Source organism: Tamandua tetradactyla, chromosome 3 (assembly GCF_023851605.1).
Source record: "Tamandua tetradactyla isolate mTamTet1 chromosome 3, mTamTet1.pri, whole genome shotgun sequence".
NCBI classification, from domain to species: domain Eukaryota; kingdom Metazoa; phylum Chordata; class Mammalia; order Pilosa; family Myrmecophagidae; genus Tamandua; species Tamandua tetradactyla.
This window is the reverse complement of record NC_135329.1, coordinates 74,558,125-74,581,392: the sequence shown is the minus strand read 5'-3', so window position 1 is coordinate 74,581,392 and position 23,268 is coordinate 74,558,125. Positions and strand designations below refer to the sequence as shown.

At 43.4% G+C, this 23,268-nt stretch overlaps 2 long non-coding RNA genes across 4 annotated transcripts in view; one reads left to right on the top strand and one right to left on the bottom strand.

The window, feature by feature from the left end:
* The window catches only part of LOC143677383 (uncharacterized), a 166,973-nt gene extending 161,945 nt beyond the window's left edge, over window positions 1-5,028 (top strand). For 2 of the 3 annotated variants that reach the window (XR_013172555.1, XR_013172557.1), the window contains one exon: window positions 2,833-3,054. This is a non-coding gene — a long non-coding RNA (uncharacterized LOC143677383). Of the gene's footprint in view, window positions 1-2,832; window positions 3,055-4,548; window positions 4,612-4,865 lie in introns of those variants that run through there. The other variant, XR_013172556.1, reaches the window with a different exon arrangement.
* Window positions 73-5,946, bottom strand: LOC143677384 (uncharacterized). The gene is made up of 3 exons (XR_013172558.1): window positions 5,671-5,946; window positions 4,810-4,994; window positions 73-2,707 (listed from the first exon to the last, which is right to left on the bottom strand). It is a non-coding gene; the product is annotated as an uncharacterized LOC143677384 (long non-coding RNA).
* Window positions 5,947-23,268: the final 17,322 nt, after the last annotated feature.

The following is a 23,268-nucleotide window of genomic DNA, read 5'->3' as shown; positions in this document are numbered from 1 at the left end:
GTTTCTTATCTTGAATTAATTTCACTTAACTCCCTACCTCTGTTCTTCTAATAACCTTGAAGTGTCATGTCAGATTTCTTACTAGGCAAAATTGCATATGGCAAAAATGACCCAACTGGCAAATTTCATCTGGGCTTGGAAGAATTAATAGACACTGTACAGACCAGATGGAGTCACTCCAACTTTGACCTTTGTGGCTTACTGTATTTGGACAAGTCCTTGGAATGGATGATGAAAGCTATGCCCCTATAGTTGTTGCCAGAGACAAGAGGTCCTGTGGTGCATGAAGCTTTCAGCCAGGGCAATACCTGTGCTTTCCCAGTGTGGCTCCCATCTGTTCATGGATCTTGTCTCATATGATGTTCTTATATTTGGCAAAATAGGCATTAATTCCATGTTTTCTGTGAGACTTTGACTTAGGACACAACACTGGTAATTAGCAAAACCCAAATCCTTTATAATGAGCAGTAAACCAACTGACATTTGCTTTGGAGGGAGAAGATCATTTTTATTTTCACTACAGTAAACAAACTTGCCCTTTGCTCCAGATGGAAATACTTTATCTACCTTACAAGACTGCTCCCAGTACAATCACCCTTGAAAAGATAGGGCAGATCAGTCAGCTCCTCTGCTCACAAGATGTACAAAATCCTGAGAGATTCACAGGGAATTGTCTGTTCATATTGTGTCCACAATTTTAAAGGTACTTGTAAAACAGATAAGTGTTTTAGAACACATGTATAAGTGTTCAGAACACATGTATACATATCCACAATGTATTTGTTGGAGGTGAAAAGCTACAGTTTTGTACACTCTCCTATTGCAATTCCACAAACAATTTACAAAGCTCTACCCACAAGATCTGTTAGTTCCAACAGCATCTATTGAAACAATTATGAGCTGAAACAACTTTGTTTCACTCATAGAAGCATTTAAAAAAATCTTAGTACTAAATTCATGGACAGTTGTGCACCATTCTACCTACTCTCCACAAATTTCAGGAAGACAATGCAGCAGTGAGTTTCTCACTCATCATCTGTTACTGTATTAAAATACAGATATTAAAAATTTATAATTTTATCCAATACAGAATTAAAGCTTGAGTATTTCAGAAAATCTGTTAGTGAAGGTATGGATATAAGACCTCTCATTCAAACCATAAAATGAAATCTTACCCAACTCATAGTCCAGATAAATGCTGATTCCTCTGGGCTTTTCTATTAATGGAAGAGTGACTGGAGCAGTGCCTTCTGCAACATAGACTCCATCCAACAGCTGGATTGTCCAGCATCTGTTCTGTCCTGACAGGAGTTGTTTCCCCTTCCTGGAAAGTGAGACTTTACAAACCCCCACAGTCCATTCAGGCTTGTCACCCACCTGGACCTCCCAATAATGTCTGTAAAATCAAATCCTTCAGAACCCAGTACTACCAGATCAATCATAAGTCTCTTTGGATTAGGATGAAATCTTTGCTTTTTCTTCACAAATGTCCCAGATTTTCTGTCCTTAGAGAAAAGCAAATTCATATATGCTGTTTTGGGGTCAAGTCTAATGTCTCCTGTAAATTTCTGTTTAATTTTCTGCAGAGCTGATTACTGCAGAGGAAAATTCAGTCCTTCTTTCCTTAACTGGAAAGAATAGAGGGCTGGAGATTTAAGACTTTCATGCCGCTGGTGGATACTCTTGATATCTGCCAGCAATTTCACCTCTGACATCACACTCTTCTCTGCAACCTCTTTTAGCAGACTTTTGAGTGTGGAGATATAATCTGAAAATGATGCAATATTTTCAAGTTTCTGTTTAATTTCCTTCTCTTCATCAGCCAACATTATCAGAACTACTTCTTGCTCACATTCTAAAATCTGATTCAGGTGTTCAAGTTCAGAGAATAATTTCTGCCTGTGGATTTCCACCTTCTCTCTCAGTTCTAATAGTTTTCTGTCATAGGTGGCTGTTAGTTTTTCTAGGTATGTCCCTTGTCTCTCCAGGGACATAAGGCAACTGTGAAGTCTTTTTCTGAGGTAAGAGGCAGCTTCCTTTATTGGCTTCATATGGTGACCCTGGTGGTCAGGGGACTGAGCACACAAGAGACGCTGCACCTCTTGATCCTCCTCACACAAAAGGGTCAGGATCTGACTGTGCTGCTTGCACAAGTGTGCCTCTTTCTGCCTCTTCCTCTTGCTTCTGATGATGTGCAGGAGCTTGGAAATTTCACTTATCTTTCCCAACTGGACATTGCTCCTCATGTTACTCTTGGCATTGGTGCCCACAGATAGGCAAAGGGAGCCTGTCCTATAGATGTTCCCAGGACTGTTGGATGCAGGAGTGGCAGAAATTGTGCCCAAATTTGGTAGTGACAGAGTCTGTCAGAAAATCCAGGCAGATGGGGCAGCTGGCTTCTACTTGGAGTTCTGCCAGGTATGTTGCAAAGGACATTGTGCTGTGACTGAAGGTCTGGGCTGAGGGTTTCCTTCAAGAGAGTTGGGCAATGTGGGTCCTCTCCAGTGAGAAGAAATTAAGGGCAGTTGCTAATTAGGGTCAACAGGTCCCCTGTAGCTGAGTTAAATGCCAAGGGGAGCTCAGCTCATAAACTGCAGCCACACAGACTAGTCTGACAATTATTTTTCTATTCCTTGGCAATTCAGAGGTTATGAATCTAAGCTCTTGGTCAGGAAAACAGTGCTGGTGCCAAGTTGTTTCCTTGTTCCTGTCGAAGAGAAAATATTCTTTAGCTTAGAAAATTCTAGCAATTTTTTTGGGCCTTGCTTATTGCCACATTTGAGGGTACCACTGATTTTTCTCTCCACCCCATCCATCCACCTACATTGACAGGATCCATTCTGGGACTGCACAGGACCGTTGGAAGGACCTTGGGACTAGATCACCTGTTCATGGGTTTGATTCCAGCCATTGTCATCTTGGAAACCTGGAAAAGTTCCCATTTCCCAGCATCCTCAACTTGGACCTCCAGTAAACAAGATAAAAACCCAAGCTTTATGCATCTCAACCCTTTGGGGGGAAATAGTAAAAGTATCTGGCAAAGTATATTTTCTGTCACCACTGAATTCATAATGTATGATGGTCTGTTTTTTACATATAAGCTTCTAAACTGGTGGATATATCAAACTATGCACATAAGTGGATGGGTGTTGATCTAGTTAGACTTACACTGAGGACCCTGCCAACATGGAAATGGATTTTCACATGATCCACAAGATGAAACCACAGATCAGGATGCCAGCATGAAAAAACATAGGAAACACACATACACAAGCACATTTATGCACACAACAACTATTCTTTCATGTCACCATATGGGGACAAGGTCCATGGAATAGGAGGGCCTAGGAGCAGATATTTCCCTTCAAAGCAAGGACTGACTCTTAAATGAAGGCTGAGAGACTGAGTGAGCCTCAGGGAACAGAACCTAGAGTTCAGAGCACCCCAATGTGGATGGGTCCTGGTAAGCACCCCAAGATTTAAAATAGGGTCATTAGGAACAAATATGAAGTAGAAACAGACCAGCAGTAAAAAGTATGATTGATTTAGTCATTTCAATCCCTTGTTGGGTTACAGAAACCTGGGTATGATTGCCAAAACCCCTAAATTGAAATTTACAATGTTAAAATTTAAAAACTATTAATGAGCAAATTGCATGACTGAAATGCTCATACACAGCAGAAGAGAGTTATGTTGGTACTAACACTTTAGAAAGCTACTTTGCATTATCAAGTAACTTTGAACATACTCATACCTTATGACCCAGTCTTCTATTCCAAGTTTTATAACCATCAGAAATATGAACATATATGTGCACCAAAACATGTACAAAAGTGTTCACATCAACATTATTTATAACAGACCTGAACTGGAAATAAAGCTAACCTCTGCAACAGTAGAATGGATAAATGGTAGTATATTTATACAACAGAATATGACATCAAATAAAAGGCACTAACTACTCTACACGTAACAGAGATGAACAGCATAAATATAACGTTGTGTGAGAAAGTCAGCCACTAGATAAATAACATAGAATATTTAACTTGATTAAATAGTTAAGAAAAAGTAAACGTTTACACATTTTTAAGACATTAAGGTTGTGCTTTTGAGGCTAGAAGGTGAAGAGATTGGGATGAGGCCTGAGCAGGGCTTTTGGGTGTGGGAAATAACCTATTTCCTGATGTACATAATGGATGTAGGGGTACAGGCTTGGGTAATTTTCTATATGCACATGTGTGCTGGTTTGAAAAGAGTTATGTACCTAGGAAAGTCTTATCTTAATCTTAAGTCAATCAGTTGAAGGCTTTTTAGGAAGAAGAGAGACTCTTTCACTCCTTCTTCAGTCAGTAAGCCTGTTCATCCAGAACTTTCATTTACCATGACTGCCTACATGGGGAATCAAATGATTGCAAACTTGCACACCTCTGCTCAGTGTCACAGTATGGGAAAAGTGGGAACTTTGGAATAAAACTGTATATATGCACATTCCTGCCTTTAACTTTTTCTTTCCTTCCTTTTCTGTTTTTTTTAAATATTTTTTGATAGGTCTTAACACCAATGCATTTCATTTATGGTGGACAATCAACGGCTCACAATATCATCACATAGGTGTGTATTAATGACCATGATCATTTGGGACAATATTTGCCTTATTCCAGGAAAACAAATAAAAAGAAAAATCTAACTCATACAAGCCATATCCCTTATCCCTCCTTCTCATTCACCACTAGTACTTCCAAACACGCAAATTTACCCTTTGTCCACCCTCTTGTTTATTTATTCTGCATCCACATTTTTTTTACTCACCTATCCACACCCTGGATGAAAAGAGCAGCAGAAGCAAGGATTTCCCAATCCCACAGGCACATTGTCAATGGTGTATCTGTATATGATCATCTTCAAGCTTCAAGGCTCCTGGAACATAGCTCAACAATCCCCTGCAGCCAGCCCACTACACCATAAATGACAGTGTGTTTCCATACAATGGCTAGCTGTAACCAAAAGAATAAAATGTGGACTCTGACGTCTCCCAGCTACTGAATCATTATTTAGTCTCCTTTTCCTCTTTCCCTTTGGGTCAAACAGGCTTTCTGAATTCCTTGATGCTAGGACTCGGCTCATCCCCAGACTTCTCTCCCATGTTTCCAGGGAAATTTGCAGCACTGGGAATCATGTCCACATTAGGGGGTGGAGGGGCACAGAGACTTCACCTGCTGAATTGGCTTAGAGAGGTGAGACCCCATCTGCGCAATGAGAGGGCATCTCTGGGTGTGTCTCTTAGGCCTCATTTTACCTAGGTTTACCCTATTCTCGGCAGGAATAGGCTTCATAGGGACAAACTGCAAGATGTAGGGCCCTTTGATTCTGTCGTCCTGTGCTTGTCAGAATATCACAAATCCTCCAAATGGGGAAGTCGAATATTTCCTCCATTCTCCCCAGGGCCCAAGGAGACCTTGCCAACAGTTCTTTCTGCAGTGCCCAAATGACACTGTGCTTTAGCAGAAAATCACAGTATCCTGCACCAATTAACAAGATCTCAAACCCCATTGAAGATCCCATCGGCTCATGGTGTGCAACTAAACTGTCCCTAAAAGTTAAATTCGGAAGAGCACTATCCTGAATACATACCAAAGTCTTTTGCCGGGCGCTTTGTGTCTTGGCACCTACCTTTCTCCTTCTTTTGTTCCCCACCACTGGGTGCATGGCGCCCCACTGCCAACACCTCAGGGCCCTATGCTCCCCCCAACACGGAGTCCGGCGTGGGCACCATCGCCTCCAGGGCACCAGCCCCTCAGCCCCTGACAAGCGCAGCACAGCAAGGCAGCTGGCTGGGTCCGGCGTGGTCCATGACTCTCGAGAATCCAAGACACTCAGCGCGGGAAAGGCGATCCGAGTCGCGCAGGCCTGGGGTAGGGTGCAGACAGGTCTGGGCTTGTGAGGTGCTTGCAGGGTGGGAAAACATGTGCCTGTGACAGGGAGTCAATCACAGGGGCACCAGCCTCTGCGTCACAAATCAGGGGGCGGGGCGCCTTGGGGGAGCTGTGTGGGAGGCACCACCCTTTAGCCAGCCCAAGACCCGGTGGCTGCGGGGGTGCTGATGGCCCCGGATGTGGGAATCACGCGGAGGCTCCCGGGCCCGCGTTTCCAAACGGCCCCGCAGTTCTGGCAGGCCGAGACCTATCACTTTTACCCCGCATCAAGGCATCTAGCTCCTCCACCTAGAGATGATGCCAGCAGCCTGCCCTTCCCCGCGTGAAAGCACAACCCGCTAGCCTCGATCTCAGACCCTGGTTGGTCTTTGCTGACAGAGTGGAGGGCATCAGAGCCGCGAGGTGGCCCCGACTGCTCAGTGGACCTGCCACGCCCGCCACAGAGAGCGTGTGTGGCATGAGGGCGCAGCGCTGTGCCAGGTGAGACATTTCGGCTTGAGGACGTGGCTTCTAGTTGAGCAGTTTCCCAGGTCCCAGGCGGGAGCCTGGCAACAGACAGGTGCTGCACCCAGCCCAGGGGGCCCAGCGGCAGGAGCGCCATGGCCGCAAGGAGCAGAGGAGCTGTTCGACTCGTTGGACAACTGCGAGGGGCCAGGCGGGAGCGGAGGTAAGTGTTGTGAGGGGACGTCTGCCTGGCGACAAGCTAGAGGCAGAGAACGTGCCTGTGCTTGGACGGCCAAGCAGGTGTCAGGCTTTCCCATGCCCCTGGCGTGGCCTGGCATGGAGCGCTCCTGCCTGTGCACCTGGCTCGGGGGCCCCGGCTGGACTGGGCGGCGCATGTGTTGTGCAAGGAAGGGACCGGAGAGCCGGTGTGGCCCCTGGCTGGGCAGGCCAGGGGGCAGGGGACGCTGGTGGTTTCGGACAGGCGGTTGGGGAAAGCTGGAGCCAGGCCCTGGTGGCAAGTGGGATGTGTGGGCTGAGGAAAGGGGTTGGGTGTGGCCTGGCAGCAGGGGGCGTGTGTTGTCTAGGGACGGAAATGGGCCTGGCTGCAGGCAGGGGCCTAAGTTGCAGGTGAGCACGCCCGACCTGGCGGGATTTATTGTGGTATCACTCTGGAAAAACCTATCAAATTTCTAGCCGTAGTCAAGGTTCCATGTATTTGTGGTGTTCAATTAAGCTGTCCACCTAAGTTATTCTAGGAAATGCACTAGTCAAAATATAACTTTTGTGCCAAAGAAACATTTTCTGCTTTCGTCTCACACATAAGTTAACATTTTAAAATATTAATTACCATCTATTTTCAACACCGTGCAGTGTTGACATTCTTTTGTTCTTCCTCATGCAAAAACATGTTTAGATTCATGCATTTAGTCACTATCATTACACACTCTAGGCATGCCTAGATTATACCATCTTAGTCTTTATCGTATATTTTTCCTTCTGATTTCATTTGTGCCCCCCAGGCTTCCTACCTCTATTATCCTCACATTTAGCTTAATTCAGTGTTCTAACATTATTGTGCTACAATCAAGTAGTATTGTGCTATCCATTTCTGAATATTTACAAGTAGTCCTTTTGCACGATCTTTATCCCTTCAGCTCCAATTACCCAATTTCTATCTTCTGATGACATCTGTTTTTTGATGAATCTTCCCACACATATATTCCATGCCTGGTGTACAATCAATGGTGGATATTCCCATTGCATAGTTGTATATTGATCACCATGATGATTTTTCAGAACCTCTGCATCACCCCAGAAAAAAACACAAAAAAGAAAAATAAAAACCCATACATACCATATCCCTTATCCCTCCCTGTCATTCACCAGTATTATTTCCAAATACACAATTTATTTTAGCCTTTGTCCCCCCTACCATTCATTTTTGTTTTTCAACATTTTTTTTATTTATCTGTCCTTAGCCTGGATAAAAGGAGCAATGGAAAGAAGGTTTTCACAATCTCACAGTCACATGGTAGAAGTTATATCTTTATATAATCATCTTCAAGAATCAAGGCTACTGGAACATAGCTCAACAGTTTTAGGTCATTCCCTCCAGCCACCTCACTAAACCATAAACATGACCAGCCACTACAAAATTGACAGATATTTTGACAGAATATATAAATTACAGAACTAAACCTTTAAAGTTACTGAGAAATAAATCTGGACATTATGATAGCTTCTTAAAATTTAATATAATTTGCCAATAATATTATAAGTAGTAATTATATTTCATAACAAATAGATATCATTTATATACATTCGTATATGTATAAAACAATTATTATAAGATTATATATATAATTTCCTGTAATAGTATTTTAATTTGCTCTTATGTAATATAGCAAAATCTCAAGAGTACAGCTCAAGATTCAGGTCACCCTATTTTATCTCCTGATTCTTCCATTGCTCTCTGTATCTGGGCAGTTCCTCAACTTATCAAGAGTCAAATTCTCATTTGAAAACTGTAGCAAATGAGGCTAAGTACAGCATAGATTTGCTGTGAAGATGATGCCTGATGTCCTGTATAAGTGCTTCCAGTGTTTGCACATGGAGGGAACTCAATCTCAGCAACTTTGATGATGTGAGAAAAATGTTCAGAGAATGAGGAGTGGTGGCGATTTTGAAAATAAATATGTGCATGGAAGGGGAATAGAAATGTGAACAGTTTTATCCAGGAGCCTATTTGGGTTTTTTTAATTATTAATTTAAACATTTTTTTCAATGCCAAAAAACACCAAACAAATGCACACATTCTTAACTTTTGATCATTTCATTCTACATATATAATCAGTAATTCACAATATCATCATATAGTTGCATATTCATCATCATGATCATTTCTTGGAACATTTGCATCTATTCAGAAAAAGAAATAAAAAGAAAACAGAAAAAAATTCATACATACCATACCCCTTACCCCTCCCTTTCATTGATCACTGGCATTTTAAATGAAATTTATTTGGTTTTCTTCCTTATTTTTATGTCATTACTGAAATTTCCTAAATGATACAATATTTATCATCAGACAAAATAAGTGTTTTGAGATCCTCCTACAGTAAATAGTGTGTTTTTGTACAGCTTGAGTCCAAGAATTCTTTTTTGCCAAAGCCAATTTGTTTCTCCTTTATAGATCTGAAACAGTAATTGTGCCTTTAGAATTAGAATGTGCATGTGTCACTAGGGAGAAAAAAAGAAGCTGCCAATATAATTACATTTGTGCCCATTAGTTTTGTGCACACCATGCATTGCATGAATTAGCTGATGCTTTGGGCCAAAAGGGGAAGGTTTTTCCTTGTCTTTGGGCCAAAGACAAGATAATGAAATTTTTGTGGAGGCCAGCTGGGGTAGAAGTCAGTCCAGGAGAGCTCTGCAGATGTGGGGCTGACTGGGGTGAGAAGGCATGCCTGTGGGGATGGCATGTCCGGACAGAAGGCTCAGGGCACCTGAGGGAGACTTCATGCTGGAAGGGTTCAGTCACAAGGCTGGAGCTGAAGTGCCAAGGGGTGCACATGGACAGATTTATACAGTTCCAACTTTGCCTTCCATGCCCTGCAGAGTGATGAAGTTACTGATGATGCTCACTTATCAGTTTCAAGCTATTCCCATATTTTAACTTTCAATTCTTCGTTCTGTACCTACCAAAACTTGCTTTGGGAAGGCAGAGCCTATTTTCCAGCAGTTTATTTTGATAATGTCTCATTTTTACCTAGAAGCCTCTAAATGTTTATATTTCAGACTCATAATTCATGCCTAAAATAATATTTAATTAGTTTTATATCACCTCTACAACAGTGATCTTTGAAACATTTTCTCTGGATAAGATTTCTTGCAAGAACCCAAGACCTGTAGATATTTATGTGGACATTCCACAGGCATTTAAATTCATGATGCCCTGGGGGAGCTAATTATCTTCCTTTCCCACCATCCACAACCCCACTGCCTCAGAGACTGGGAGTAAAGCTTTCATAACATTTTTTTTTCCCACCTGACCCACAAAGTTCTAAATTACTAGTTTTCATTTCCAATTTTATCTCATGGCAATTTTTTTTTTCGTTGGGATACCATATCAGTTAGTTATGCCACAGGGGAAACAAATTCCACCCTTATTTGGTCAGGTAATATAATTACATTGCTATATATTCTGCAGATTCCATTCATATTTTCCAAAATAAACCCATTGAGCTTTGTAGTCTGAACTCATGCAAACTCCTTTATTTTAAAGGACGCATGGATTTCTTTAGTGTTTTATAATATTCAGCAGGCCTAGGAGAAATTTGCCTCCAAATTTTCCAAACACAAGGAATGTTTCTATCAATTATTAAAGGCATCCCTCTAATTTTGTAAATTCTCTTCTTTGGTGTCTCAACTGACATACAAAACAATCATGAAAACTTAGTGATGCATAGACTAAGTGAACTTTCACATCTATTGCATAATTCAAGGGACATATTTTGAAGGGACAGATTTTGTCACTTTGTGATGATCATCTGTCTTTAAGTAGGCTATTAAATTGTGTTTTTTTGAAAAAACACAACTGATATATTGTAAAGATTATAAAACAATTACAAAATATAATTACTTGATTTGCTATAATATTTTATTCCTCATTCACATTAATCATGTCTACACAGCCTCCCTCTATCACCCTTGATGAAACCTGGCCTGATGGTTTCCTGTAGATTCCAGAACTGGACCTTGAATTAACAGCATTTTATAGCAAGTGTTTTCATTACACTTATTCAGGCAGCACCTTACCATCTGAAAAATATGTATTACCTTCTATTCATTTTTTCTCAGAATAGTTCTGTGAATCACTCAAAGATGATGAAGAAAATGCTGTTGTTTAATATTTCCCATTGCATTCTTCCCTATTTTTTATACAATTGAGCTGCAAGATGCAAACATTTCAGTATTCCCAAGAAAGTCTCAAGAATAGTGGAAAGAGAAAGAGCCAAATGCCATAGGGTTTTGTCTGTTGTGGTGAGAAAGTTGGGCTCTCAGGAGGTTAGCAGGGATCCTCTGACTGGAGAGTAGTTGAAAATAGGGATGTCCCTGCAGAGACCAGGATGGTGAGTCACTGTGCCAGAGATTCTCCCTGGATGGCCTACATCTGGGTAAATTTCAGTGCCCCAGGCAGCAGTGCCCCCACCAACCCATGTGGCCATGCCATAGAGTTTTATGTGAATATCCTGGAATTTAGAGCCACCTCAGGATGAAAAGTGCTGAGGGGATAATGAATTGAGGTGGGATGCACCTAAACTCAGTCTGTCTTCTGGGACTTTTCCACTCACAGCTTCTCAAATGGGAATAAGACAATGATCTTATTCTTTTCTCCTGGAACTTAGAATCCATTTTTCTCTCTTCTGCTTGACACATTGAAATGCATTTTCAATGTAAGAAAATAATCACCTCCTTGGAACCAAAGATGAATGTTTTATTATTATCCTCACCCATGTTTCTAGTTTCACCCTGTCTTCTTCTACATATAATTTCAAAAGGGTGATGATGACTATTTAAAAAGCTGTCTTTATTTATCAGCCTGGTAATTTACTGAAATGATTATTGAATTTGGAACCTGGTGTCTCTGTTATATTTATACCACTGTCCTGTGACCTTGAACACATAATTAATTGGTCTATACCATTATCTCTTCATCTATAACAGGTAAATTTGTATTTCATGATCCCTGATATACCTTAGCTCTAGAGTCCAGAGTCTCTTTTTCTTTCTTTTCACTTTTAATTAGGATTGACTCTCTTTTTATAACTTGGTGTAATCTTCAAATTTTATTTTGCTTTTTAAGTACTTATTGAAATAAAACACTGAGAAAGAGAAAAGTTGCCATCCTTGACTGCTGCTTACAGTTAGGTTATATTATTCTCCTGATGAACATAGAAAAATCTCACAGAACACCCATATTATCACTCTGATAAAGTGATACAAAGCAAGGTCATTGTGCACCTACAAAATATCAAACACACCCTTCCCTTACTAATGAATGACCACTCTTTCTTTGCCAATCACATTTTAACCTCATTCTAGTCTGTCTTTCCTACAGATGAGGTTTATTGAGGGACCAAATCATGCAATTGCCCCATTCCTGACAATCCAGAGCAGCACCCCACTTCCTTAAACCTTCTGCAACTTTTCTCAGCCAAAACCCAAGTCATATAACAGATTTTCCTCTGGTGAGCATTCCCCCCTCACTGCAACAAATGGTACATCCCTTTGGTTGAAGGAATGGGCACCACTGATTTAAAACAAAACATGTCCTGGGACAAAAGCAAGGACAAAGCCTGAGAAAGGGACTTAGAGCCCTCACTCCTTGCCATTGGTCCTGAAGGCAGTAACATCATAGTGGTGGCTCAACCACATAAATCCACCTGATTGTATATTCCAAATCTTTCTATTTTCTTCACAAAGATGCCAGCAGGAACTTTCTCAAATTAACTTATGTTCAATTATATGATATCTTTAATATTGTCCTCATTTTTTCCATTGTTGAATTGTTTGGTTTACATATTACATATTTTACCATTAGGAGATGGGGGAAACATGATTGCAGTTCCATGTTTTTAGTAGTTTTTATTTGCTTGCTAGTTTTTAGTAAAACCATGTCAGAAACTACAAGCTCCCTACCAATATGATATCTCCCTTGTTTTTGGTCGATCAAATTCTCCCTTTAAAAATCAACAATTTTTGCCATCCCTATATGGAATATTATTTTTACTTAAAACATCTTGAATTCCTCTTATGCCCTTATCCATTTTTTCTTCAATTCCCTTATTAATATGTTTATAAGGGAAAACTAAAAGCTAAAAGACAAAGCACAAAGTAAAATGACTCATTGGCAAGTTCTCTTTCTCTCTGTCATGTAAATTCTGCAGCATCTATCATAAGCAGTAGGACTGACACAGTCCTTTATACATTTACTGTTCTAATTATGACCAAAGGACCATTAATAATTCATTACCAAAATTAACTCACTAGGTGCTTAAGAAGTGTGTACTAGGTCTAAAGCTGTTAACTAGGAAAGGATCAAAAGGGAACACAAGGCCTCACAAAACAAGTACAGGAAGCAGCAGCTTTGTTGGGCATGGGGGCAATGGGCACAGGTTGGAGTTGTTTTAGCCTTGAAGTTTGGGGAAGTAGGGGCCTGCAAACCTGGTGCTCAGACTTCTTAAGAGAGGACAGATGCTGGGTGCAATGAGCCCACTTTTGCAGGTGAGGGCTAGCTGCAAACTGTATTCAGATGCTGCTCCCTGAAGGTCCCACTCTGCTGAGGTGAGTCAGTACTGTTGGCTGATACTCACAGGAGCTATAATAGACATCCACTGGAAAGGGAGCATCTCTCTTTCCCCAGCCTTACAGCCTCCCTGGGTACCTCTTTGGCTGAGTCGAATGGGTGCATCGACTTAGCGGCATGGGGTCTGTAGAACTCCAACTGGTATCAGAAAATGAATCCTAAGAAGGCAGATTTGGAGCTGAGGAACACAAGTTTAATAACTGGCACAAACCCTACCTCAAAGCTTCAGTTTCAGCTTTTATTTTTGTCCTAGTTTAAATGTTCTTCTTTTCTATCTTTATATATATCCCACCACTTGTGGTGCATCTGAGCTATAGTTTTTTTGTTTGTTTGTTTGTTTTTTCTTTGTTTTTTTTTAATGTGCCCTATGGCCCTAAGGAAGCCCAACATCCTTAAATTTCCTTTTTCCATTTGTTTTTTTCCTTTAAATGTAATGATTAAATTTACAACTTCAAATCATGTGATTTTATTTTGTTCCTAATTCAGCATCTATACCTCTTCTCTTCCATTGTTTCATCTTCTGTGCTTAGGTTCCGTCACCACTACAATGATTATTCCTATTCTATTTGACTGTCTCCTCTATTTATATCTCCCAATCCCCCACTACCACAGCCCCTTTCTTCCACTTTGGATGATCCTACATCTTCAGAACTTAACATCCTGTCTCCTTCTTTTAGCAAGAACTCTCTTCCTTCTGCTGCACATGGGCTGCTTCTCCCTTGTTACCACAGGTGCTTGTTTTCAACCTTACTTTTCCCACCTCCTTACTGCCTGCAGCTCCTCCTCACTGTCTTTTCAGTTTTGGCAGATCATGGATTCACTTTCACTAACCTCTATTGAGCAAGGCTTGCTGATTCATCATTCCTTTTCTTGTTTGGGCCTGGGACATGGAAATCCACCCAACTGAACTTCTGTCATTCTAACACCATTTGGTTTTCAGTTACTTGCTGAAACAAATTGTTCTTCATCACAAACATAATACTTGCTTTAAATGGAAGGCACAAACATTTCTTTCTTACACATAAACCATATTTTATTACCTTATATTATGGTAAATTATTTTTTAAAAACTTGTGTCTCTATGTATGTACACTTTATCATTGGCTTTTACATGTACAGAATGTCCATCTCTCTTTACAGAGAATAAAATTCTTCTAGTAAATGGATAACCACACTTCCCCCTTTACACAATTACTTAACAATTGGATTCCCCAGTACAAACTTTATGTCAGTCAGCCATATACAAGAACTGCTCAAATAATGCAATATTTGATATAAAAATAACAAATTCTGCAGTGACAAGAAAATGGAATCTGTCCAAACTCCTCAAGAAGCAGAGATTCACTTCCTCCTGACACACAAGTTCCAAAATAAATCAAATCTCTCTGATAATCTAAATCTAATATCAAACTCCCCACTTCTCAGAGTTTGTATTACTATACATTTTTCTGCAAGTTTACTCTAAATGAGTTAAAAATAATTACAGTACTTTAAATTTTCCAAATGCTTTCAAATATTTGATTAGTGTTTAAAATGAAACATCTTTCCCTGGAAGGCAGAGAGATCTCAGCTGTCATATAGAATCCCCAGCCACAACCATCCCTCTTCACCCACTATCATGTTGCATGACTGCATGGCTCACCAGAGGCTAGGCAGTCCAGACTTGGGATGACTACAGAAGATTTGTTGGTGCCAGGAAGGGACCCAGTAGTGGAGACAGTTTATCTTCCAGTCCCACCCTCTGATGACAGATAGAGAGATGTCATCTTAGTCCTAGGATTCATTGATGCTTCTGCAAGATGGACATGAAACCTCAGTTCCCAGGGTGACACCCAAGTTCCCACAAGACTGTGAAGCTCTCATAAGGAGTCTGGATGCTCACTGCTGAAAGCTCAGGGCCCAGGGAGGGGCCTCTCCTCCAAAACCTCAGGGGCCCTCCACACTCTGGTCAAGTCTTCAGTCTCATTCATAACCATGTAATCATGTATGGCAGTTTCCACCATCACCAGATCAGTGAGGACTTTCCTCATGTAAGGATGGTGTCCTGAGTGACACCCTGTGGCATTGGAAGAGGTAAGAATGAGCACATACTTCCAGGTACTACCCAAAGCCCTTCCCTGAATACTCCTCAGCCTCAGCTGCCTCAGACCACCCAGGGCTCCCCACAAAGCAATATGGGGCTTTTGCTCACCACCATCCAAGTAAAACTCCCATGATCCAAGGACCCTAAATTCACTTCCTGCCATTTCAAAGGACCAGCTTTTGGTAAACACAAAGTCTATGTGGTCCCTGAACTCTTATGTTCCCAAATCCACTCTGTGTCTGGCTCTCCTGGGCTCTTGTCTTGACTAGCTGCAACTGGCTTTACCCTCTCACAGGATTCTAGCTACTAAGGGCTCCTCTAATTAAGGACCAAGAGGAGGGCATCTTTGGGATGTTTTTCATGCAGTGTGTCACCAGAATGGAGGGTTCAAGGTGACCCTCACCCTGACATGGAGACCAACTCCAACTTGGTCCTCCCCAGCCTCAAGCAAACTCACCCTCACTGGCTGTTGCCTCTTCCTCTCAGTTCTTTTGGGGTTCATCTCCATGGTGAAGAACTTGGAAGTCCCCTCCCACTAGTGTTGAAGAAAGGATGAGACATGAGATGTCTTCGGCCACGCAGTCATTGTCCCTGGGGACTTGGACACTTGGCTGAAACACATCAGTGTCCCCAGTCTCCCTGGAGGGTGACCTGTGTCAATGAGCCTGGTCTCCCTGAGCCTAATTTGCTCATTTGTGATTTGTGAGCAAGGAATCAACCCCTAACAAGTGTCCAGAGAATTTGCTGTGGCTTTTTCCATCACCCACGCCATCATAGAACTGTGGAAGTTCTCAACCTCATTCTTTTACTCCCCTGAAACTCACCACCTTGCTGTGAGTTCATCCCTCCATTTCAAATGCAGACAGGCATTTATCCTGGGGCTCACAGAATATCTGAGGAAAGACTGCTTTCTCCAAGAATGATCCTTATCTGAGCTGACAAAATCACAATGCCCCCCACTATTAAATCAGGTATGGTTCTGCCAGCATGTCAGTGCATGCCAGGGCCTCTTGCCAGCCAAGCAATGGAGGGAGTGGGGGGGGGGTGTCTCTGGAGGCTTAGTTGACTAGCTTATGCCTGACACAGCCCACTGCAGTCAAGGTCCTTAAAATATGCCTGAAGCCCTACCAAAGTTTTCCCTCCCACAAGGGTTCACTCGGGACATTCTGTCTGCACACAAATGTCTTTACATCCACTCTGGAATGGGTCTCCTGAGGTGCCAGTTCTGACAAGGTAGGGATGGGACTATTGGAGTACTGGGCACTGACATTGTGCTTCCTCTTTTATGTTGTACTTCTGATTATGGTCATAAAGGCTCTGTCCTGGATTCCCAAGTCTTCTATTTCTCAAAGCCCCTGGGACACCTGTCATTCATAATGAGGCACCGTGATGAGACTCTTCCTCTGTGATGGAGACGTGCAATCCTGCCAGCTCATCATCTCCTCCTGGAACAGCCTGGCCTCCACCACCACCTCCTATAAGGACCTCAGCTTTCTGTCCTACAACTGCCCACACACCTGCATGTGGACAAACCTAACCCTCTTCCTCTTTCCCCATACAAGATCAGACTGGAAGTTTTCAAAGAAACATTTAGTGAGAAACTAACAACTCCACCTCTATGAATCCTAGACCCTGAGACTCCTCTATACTTTGTTGATCAGTTCCCCACTCACTGAGCTGTTCTCATCTGAGAAAATATCAGACAGCCTTTGAAAGTGGAAGAAGTTATTCCTGTGAGAAGGCAAGATGGAAGAAGACAGTTGGGAATGGTAGAGAACGGTATAGGGGCAAACCCACTTCATTAAAGCTGCTGGGGAAAAGACAGCCTGTATTATAGTTTCTGAAGATGGGTAACCCTGAGCCCTGTAGTGCCCCATGGGTCTCAGGAGCTGAGCACTTAGATCAGAACAACTGGATGCCTATACCCATTTCACTGAGAAATATGTTTTCACCTGCTTAGATTTCAATTGGATAGGTTGTGTTGGTGTGAAGCAAACACTGGACAGGTACCCATCTGGCTCAACTCTGTAACTGACAGATAAGGAAACCAGTCCTGAGGCAGAATAGCTGACCCCTAGTCACAGGGTGACCTAGAGTCACCAAAGATCTCCCAGACCCTATCCGGGAACCACTGCTTCCCAGCAAGGCCTAGGTTCACTTATCTGAGAATATGTCCAGCCCCCAGAGGGTCCATAGTCTCCTCTGGGAAGAGGCCTGCACACTTAGAAACTTCATCACAGGTCTTCTTCAGATGATTATTTGAGGTTCTTTGAAGAGCAAAGATGATGGCATAGCATGACAAGAAATTTTTAAGGATCCTGTGCTCCTGGGGAGGGAGAAAGAAGGAGCCCCAACTTGGGCTGAGAGACCAGAATTCTCCATCATCAGTCCCCCTCAACTGAAATCTCACCTGCTTTATAAGATGTATGCCCAGGGAGACCCCAGAGGGCTCTTTGTGGGCATAGTTTGTGACATCCACAGGTGGAGGTCTTTTCCTCAATCTAAGAAATTAGCCTTGGTGAGAAATGAACATTTGACTCCATCATGTGCAAGGTAAGTCAGTACTGCATATAGGGAGGATTTATAGTTCTTAGAGGCAATAAGAACAGAGAGAGAGTCCCAGGATTCTAAGAGGACCACTTGCAGCATACCATGACCACCTTGATCCAGTGTTCCATCACCTGACCCTGTCAAGAGCCTTCATACTTGGACCCCTGAGGCAAGTAGTGATTACACAGTAGACAATGTAGTTGAACTGAGTAATGGTGGCACAGATACTGGGTGTCAGGTTCCCCTTCCCCCTTTAGCTGTGCTGGGATGAGATGGAGACCAGAAAGTGATGACCATCATCTTCCTGAATGGCTTCTTGGGAGGAGGGGAATGTCACTCAGACCTACCCTGGCCCAGCTTATATATCACCATCCTTCAGGACCCAGGCCAGGGCTCAGTGGTCTCAGCAGAGGCTCAGCAGCCTGAGGATGGAGGTATACCCCCTGAGGATGCCCAGTCTTTGAGTGGCTGGGAACACAAGGCTAATAGGGAAGAGAGAGCTGAATTTTCCTCAGATTCTTGGAGTATATCTCACAGGATTTGGCACTGGAGGTGGCTGATGCCTACATAGTCCAGACAGCACCTTGTGCTCCTTGCAATATTTCCTGCTAAATATGCTGTCAGTTACATGCATGGTCCCTGGAGGCCCAGGGGCTTTGCATTCTATCAAAAGGTCCATTCACAACAGAGTCCTCAGTGTTGATACTGTGGACATCTCAAGAGCAGAGGGTGGGCCACCTTTGACCCTGACTTCACCCCAGGTGAAGCTCTCCTCCACTCTAAAATGGGCCAGATCTCCAAAGGCTTTCTATTTGTTTGCTCTCATTTAATCTTCATGAGTCGCTGGGTGTGCTGTGTTAGTGTTTGATATCTACTCTCCAGGTGGGAGACTTGAGGCCTTGGGGGGTACTTTGCTAGCTGCTGGAACGCAACACACCAGAGATGGATTGGCTTTCAATAAAAGGGGATTTATTTAGTTAACATATAGTTCTTCAGAGGAAAGGCAGCTAACTTTCAACTGAGGTTCTTTCTTATGTGGGAAGGCATAGGGTGATCTCTGCTAGCTGTCTCTCCAGGCCTCTGGGTCCCAACACCTTTCCCCAGGGTGATTTCTTTCTGCATCTCCAAAGGCCTGGGCTGAGTTGTGTGTGCTGAGATGAGGTATGCTGAGCTGCTTAGGCTGTGCTACATTGAGCTCTCTCATTTAAGCAACAGCCAATTCTATCAAACATAATTCATTGCAGCAGGCATGTCTCCAAGCTGACTACAGATTTAATCAACAACAGATAAGGTTCACATACCATTGGCTCATGTCCACAGCAATAGAACTAGGCTCCTTCACCTAACCAAGTTGACACCTGAATCTAACTACCACAGGGGGTTAAGAAATTTGCCTAGGTGACAAGGTTGGAAGAGGTGTCAGAATTTGGAGTGGGATCATTAGATTCTGCATCAGGAATGGCAGCTGTGAGTGGCAGTTTCTGGTAGAAAGATCCACCAAACTCTACCCAGCCAACCCAGCTGCTTACCACATCCATCAGTGTAAACTGTTCTGCTACCAGCTCTTCTCTCACTCAGCCCATTCTCTCATGTCTCAGGCCAAGGGTAGATTGACTCTGGTCATTAGACCAGTCCTGGTTCTAACTTGAACCCGAACAGTGGCAGCAGTAGAGGTGGGATATCTGCCACCCTATCTGTAGCCAGTGCTTCCAATGGTGAGGGAGCAGGCTTAGCTTCAGAATGTGAAGTGTGGTTACCTATGTAGGTTGCACTGGAGGTAGTGCTGGAGCATTCTCCATATCAGAAACCGGCAATACTCTGGAGATATGGCTGCCCTCAGGATTGGAGTACATGCTACCTCTGGTAATGTAGCAGGCTTGGCCTCAAGAGAGAATATTAATATTACCTCTGTAGATGACCCCAGAGGTGGCACCAGGGCTGTTTCAAGCTCTAAAGTTGGCACTTCTCATGTAAATGTAGCAGACCATAGCTCCAAGTGTGGGCAGTGCCACTACCTGTGAAGTTGGAGCAAGAGATGGTGCTGGACTTGCCTCCAGGTCTGGAACAGATGATCTTGATAATTTGGTGCCTTCAGCTCTGGAAAGTTTTCTGGTGATAGTGGCGGAACTGCCCCCTTCCCGGAGTAGGTTTTCTGGATGCCAACATAAAAGAATTTTACTTACAAGGTGGTCAAGGAGGTAGCTGGTGCTACCTCCGTAACTGGCAGGATAAGTGGTGTTGAACTACTCCTGCTCTGGACCTGGTGCTCCAGCAGGTGATGCAGAAGACTCTAGCTTGAAAGAGGTCTCTGGTGTTACCTCTGCCTGTGGCAGTAGAAGTGTTGATATAGCTGAGTTAGGCTGAGGAGCTGTCCCTGTGTCTTCTGCAGGTGGTGGAACTGGTGTTAGAGTTTTCAACTTGCAGATCTGGAGCTGACAATGGAACTGAAGAACAGGTACTTTCAACATCATGAATACCTCAACATTTCTTTCACTGACTTTATGGGGAACTTCAGCCTAACAACCACCTGAAAATTCTTCCTTAACTGCAGTTGACCAGATGACTTGTCTGAGGCTACTCTTTGCTACTGGTCTAAGGGTGACATCTGGATGATCCTGCCTGTGTGGTCCAGAACAATCCTCCTCCCCAGTGTTCACATGTACCCACACCCAGTCCTCCTTACTCTCTGGATATGCATGAGTGGGCTCCACTGGTCTATTTGTGAAAGCAGAATTAAAGTATAGATGCTTCAGGCCTGAGCTGGGCATATGGACTTTGCATATGGCCACCAACAGTTTGGGGTGGGAAACATCTCATTCTTGTAGGAAATCTTCAGCATATTTGTCCAGCCATGTATACAGAATGCAGCAGTGGGGGTGGGTAGGTAGGTGGTCAGCAGAGTCAGATACAGGCCTTTCCTTCCACACTGCCATCCAAGGACCCTCCAGCTCGAACAGAAACTCCAGGAAAACAGGAAGGCTTGTGACTTCTCTGTCCATTGCATGGTTCTGATACTCAGCAAAAACTTCATAGAAATCTGCCTGGTGATGGAGCAATCTGTCCTCCTGCTCCACCCCCTCACAGCTTCTCCACCTAGAGCTCATGTCCTGAGGTTCTGCCTCATTCTATGCAGGATATATGTGTGTGTGTGTGTCTTCTTCACACTGACACTGCCTTCCCAAAGGGCAGGGGTGTAGTGCAGCCCAGCCCTCCTGCCAGAGGCAGACAGGAGTAAAGTCCAGCACAGAACTGTGAGTATGCTGCTGATAAGCTTCTTTTCTGCATCTGTAGAAGACAGTGCTTGGGTGTATTGGGGCTCTGATGGGGAGGGGTTATCTCTGGGACCAGCTCTGATCCTCAGGGTCCTCTGTAGTCAGGACCACAGGACACCCCCTAGCAGCTCCCTTTGACTTCTATCCACATGCAGGGAGGAAGTCCCATAAACTTTGGATAATAGGGTGTGTGGGTCACAGGTTTCTGCCCAGCCCCTCCATAGGGAACATTCAACAATCAATCCTCTCCCTCTGTTTGGGTCTCTGTTAAGAGGAGACCCTCCTCTAGTGCCCAAGGTGCACACACTTCTGTATTTTGTGGCATTTTCCATGCTCATCACTTCCATGGATTCTATGTCCATACCTGGGGGAGACCATGAGGGTGTCACAGCTGACTGGGGGTACTATGTGCTTAAGAAGACAAGTGTTATTGACCAATGTCCCAAATTGAATGGTGCTCCGGAGAACAAGAATTTTGGTCTGTCTTTGTTCACTGAATGAGGCTAAGTGGTTAAAAATGGATTTGCCCATTTTAGACACCTAATGTATATTTGGTGACTGGAGGAACATGAAGCTCCATTTTTCTAGATAAGCCTGGGTCCCTCTGCCAGCCACCAGGGGTCTTTGCTCTGGCTATGCTGAGGATGGGATACTCTGAAAGGGAACCTTAAACCTCCCACAGAAGTGAAAAAATGATGTTAGTTGGGAGGAGAGGCCAAGAGCTTCTTCATGAGTGAGAGGAAAGTACTGCCTGGGAACAACCTCTGCCTCTCCAACCATCATTTCTGCTAAGCCAGGCTGTAGGTAAACACTTTCCATGGTTTATCCCAGTTAATATTTACAATAACACTAGGAAGTTGGTCCTTTCACTGCCCCACATTACAAAGCAGCAAACTGAGGACAGAAGAGGGGTGATGTTCCTGAGACCCATGGCTAGTTAAGGGCAGAGCAATCAAGGCCCCAGGGACTGGAACTGGGCTTACTTTGGAACAAGAGACCCAGGACCTGTTGTGGTGTGGATAACACTGGGTATGTTCCTAAGAAAGTATTAACATATTCAATTTTGCCCTCCTGTAAGGCAGGCACCAGGTGTCTTACCAACTTCTCCTAAGGCCAACCTTAAATACCTGCACTGTGGAAGTATCTTCCCTCTGGAGGGCTGAGAAAATTTTCCTCTGGGTTAGAACAGATGGGGGACATGTAGCCAGTGGCAGCTCTGTAGACCACCATGTGTATTTGGAGTGAGAACACAGACCTGCCATTCCTCAGCCCTCAGTGATTTGTGGACAGAGGGATGACTCATGTGTCTCTGGCAAAGTAATGTCCTCTGCTTTAAAGTAGAATTTGAGATGGTATAATTAAGATATTAGTTCCATTAAATCATTTTTCTGGCTGAGTAGTCATTGTCCTCTTTAAACTGAGAACGTGAATTAGGAGCACTTTCCCAATGAGTTCTTACTAATGGAGACCGCTACTGAGATAGAAAGTGTCAAATGACTGCTCAAGTTCATGTAATTCAAAACACAGTACTGTTCTACTACAAGGCTGCAGGCTCTTTCCTCCATATAGTCTTGGGGCTTGGACTGCTCCTAATATGGAGGGAAAGTTCCAGTCTAGTCTCCTTTCTCCCCAGGTTGGATGACTTGTACACAGAAGACAGACTGAGACCATCAGTCATTTCAAAGCAATGAAAAAAGCAGTTTCTTTCTTAAGCCTGAAATGAGTTTTAAGAGCCGAGGCTTTGGAAACCCTAAAGTGGCAAAGGGGCAGATGCCAGGACTATCACTGGTGTGGGAAAGACACTTGCAGGACCATGGATCTGAATAGAGCCCCAAGATAGCTGAGACTCACATGGCAGTTAAAAGACTGAAGGGGCTACACTTCTCATGGTGGGGTCAACAATGCCATACCTTTTGCCACCTTGACACCAGATTAAGAACAGTAAAAAATAAAAAGAGCCAGGTCCAGGCAGGATGCAAAGATGCCACTACTAACCCAGGCAGCTTGTATCACCTCAACTGCTGCAGCCATTGGAGTTATCTGGCTCTAGCTGTTATGCTTATATGTCCTTTACAGAGCTGTCCCTTGCCTGGCAGCATCTCCCAAGGGCCAGAGGGG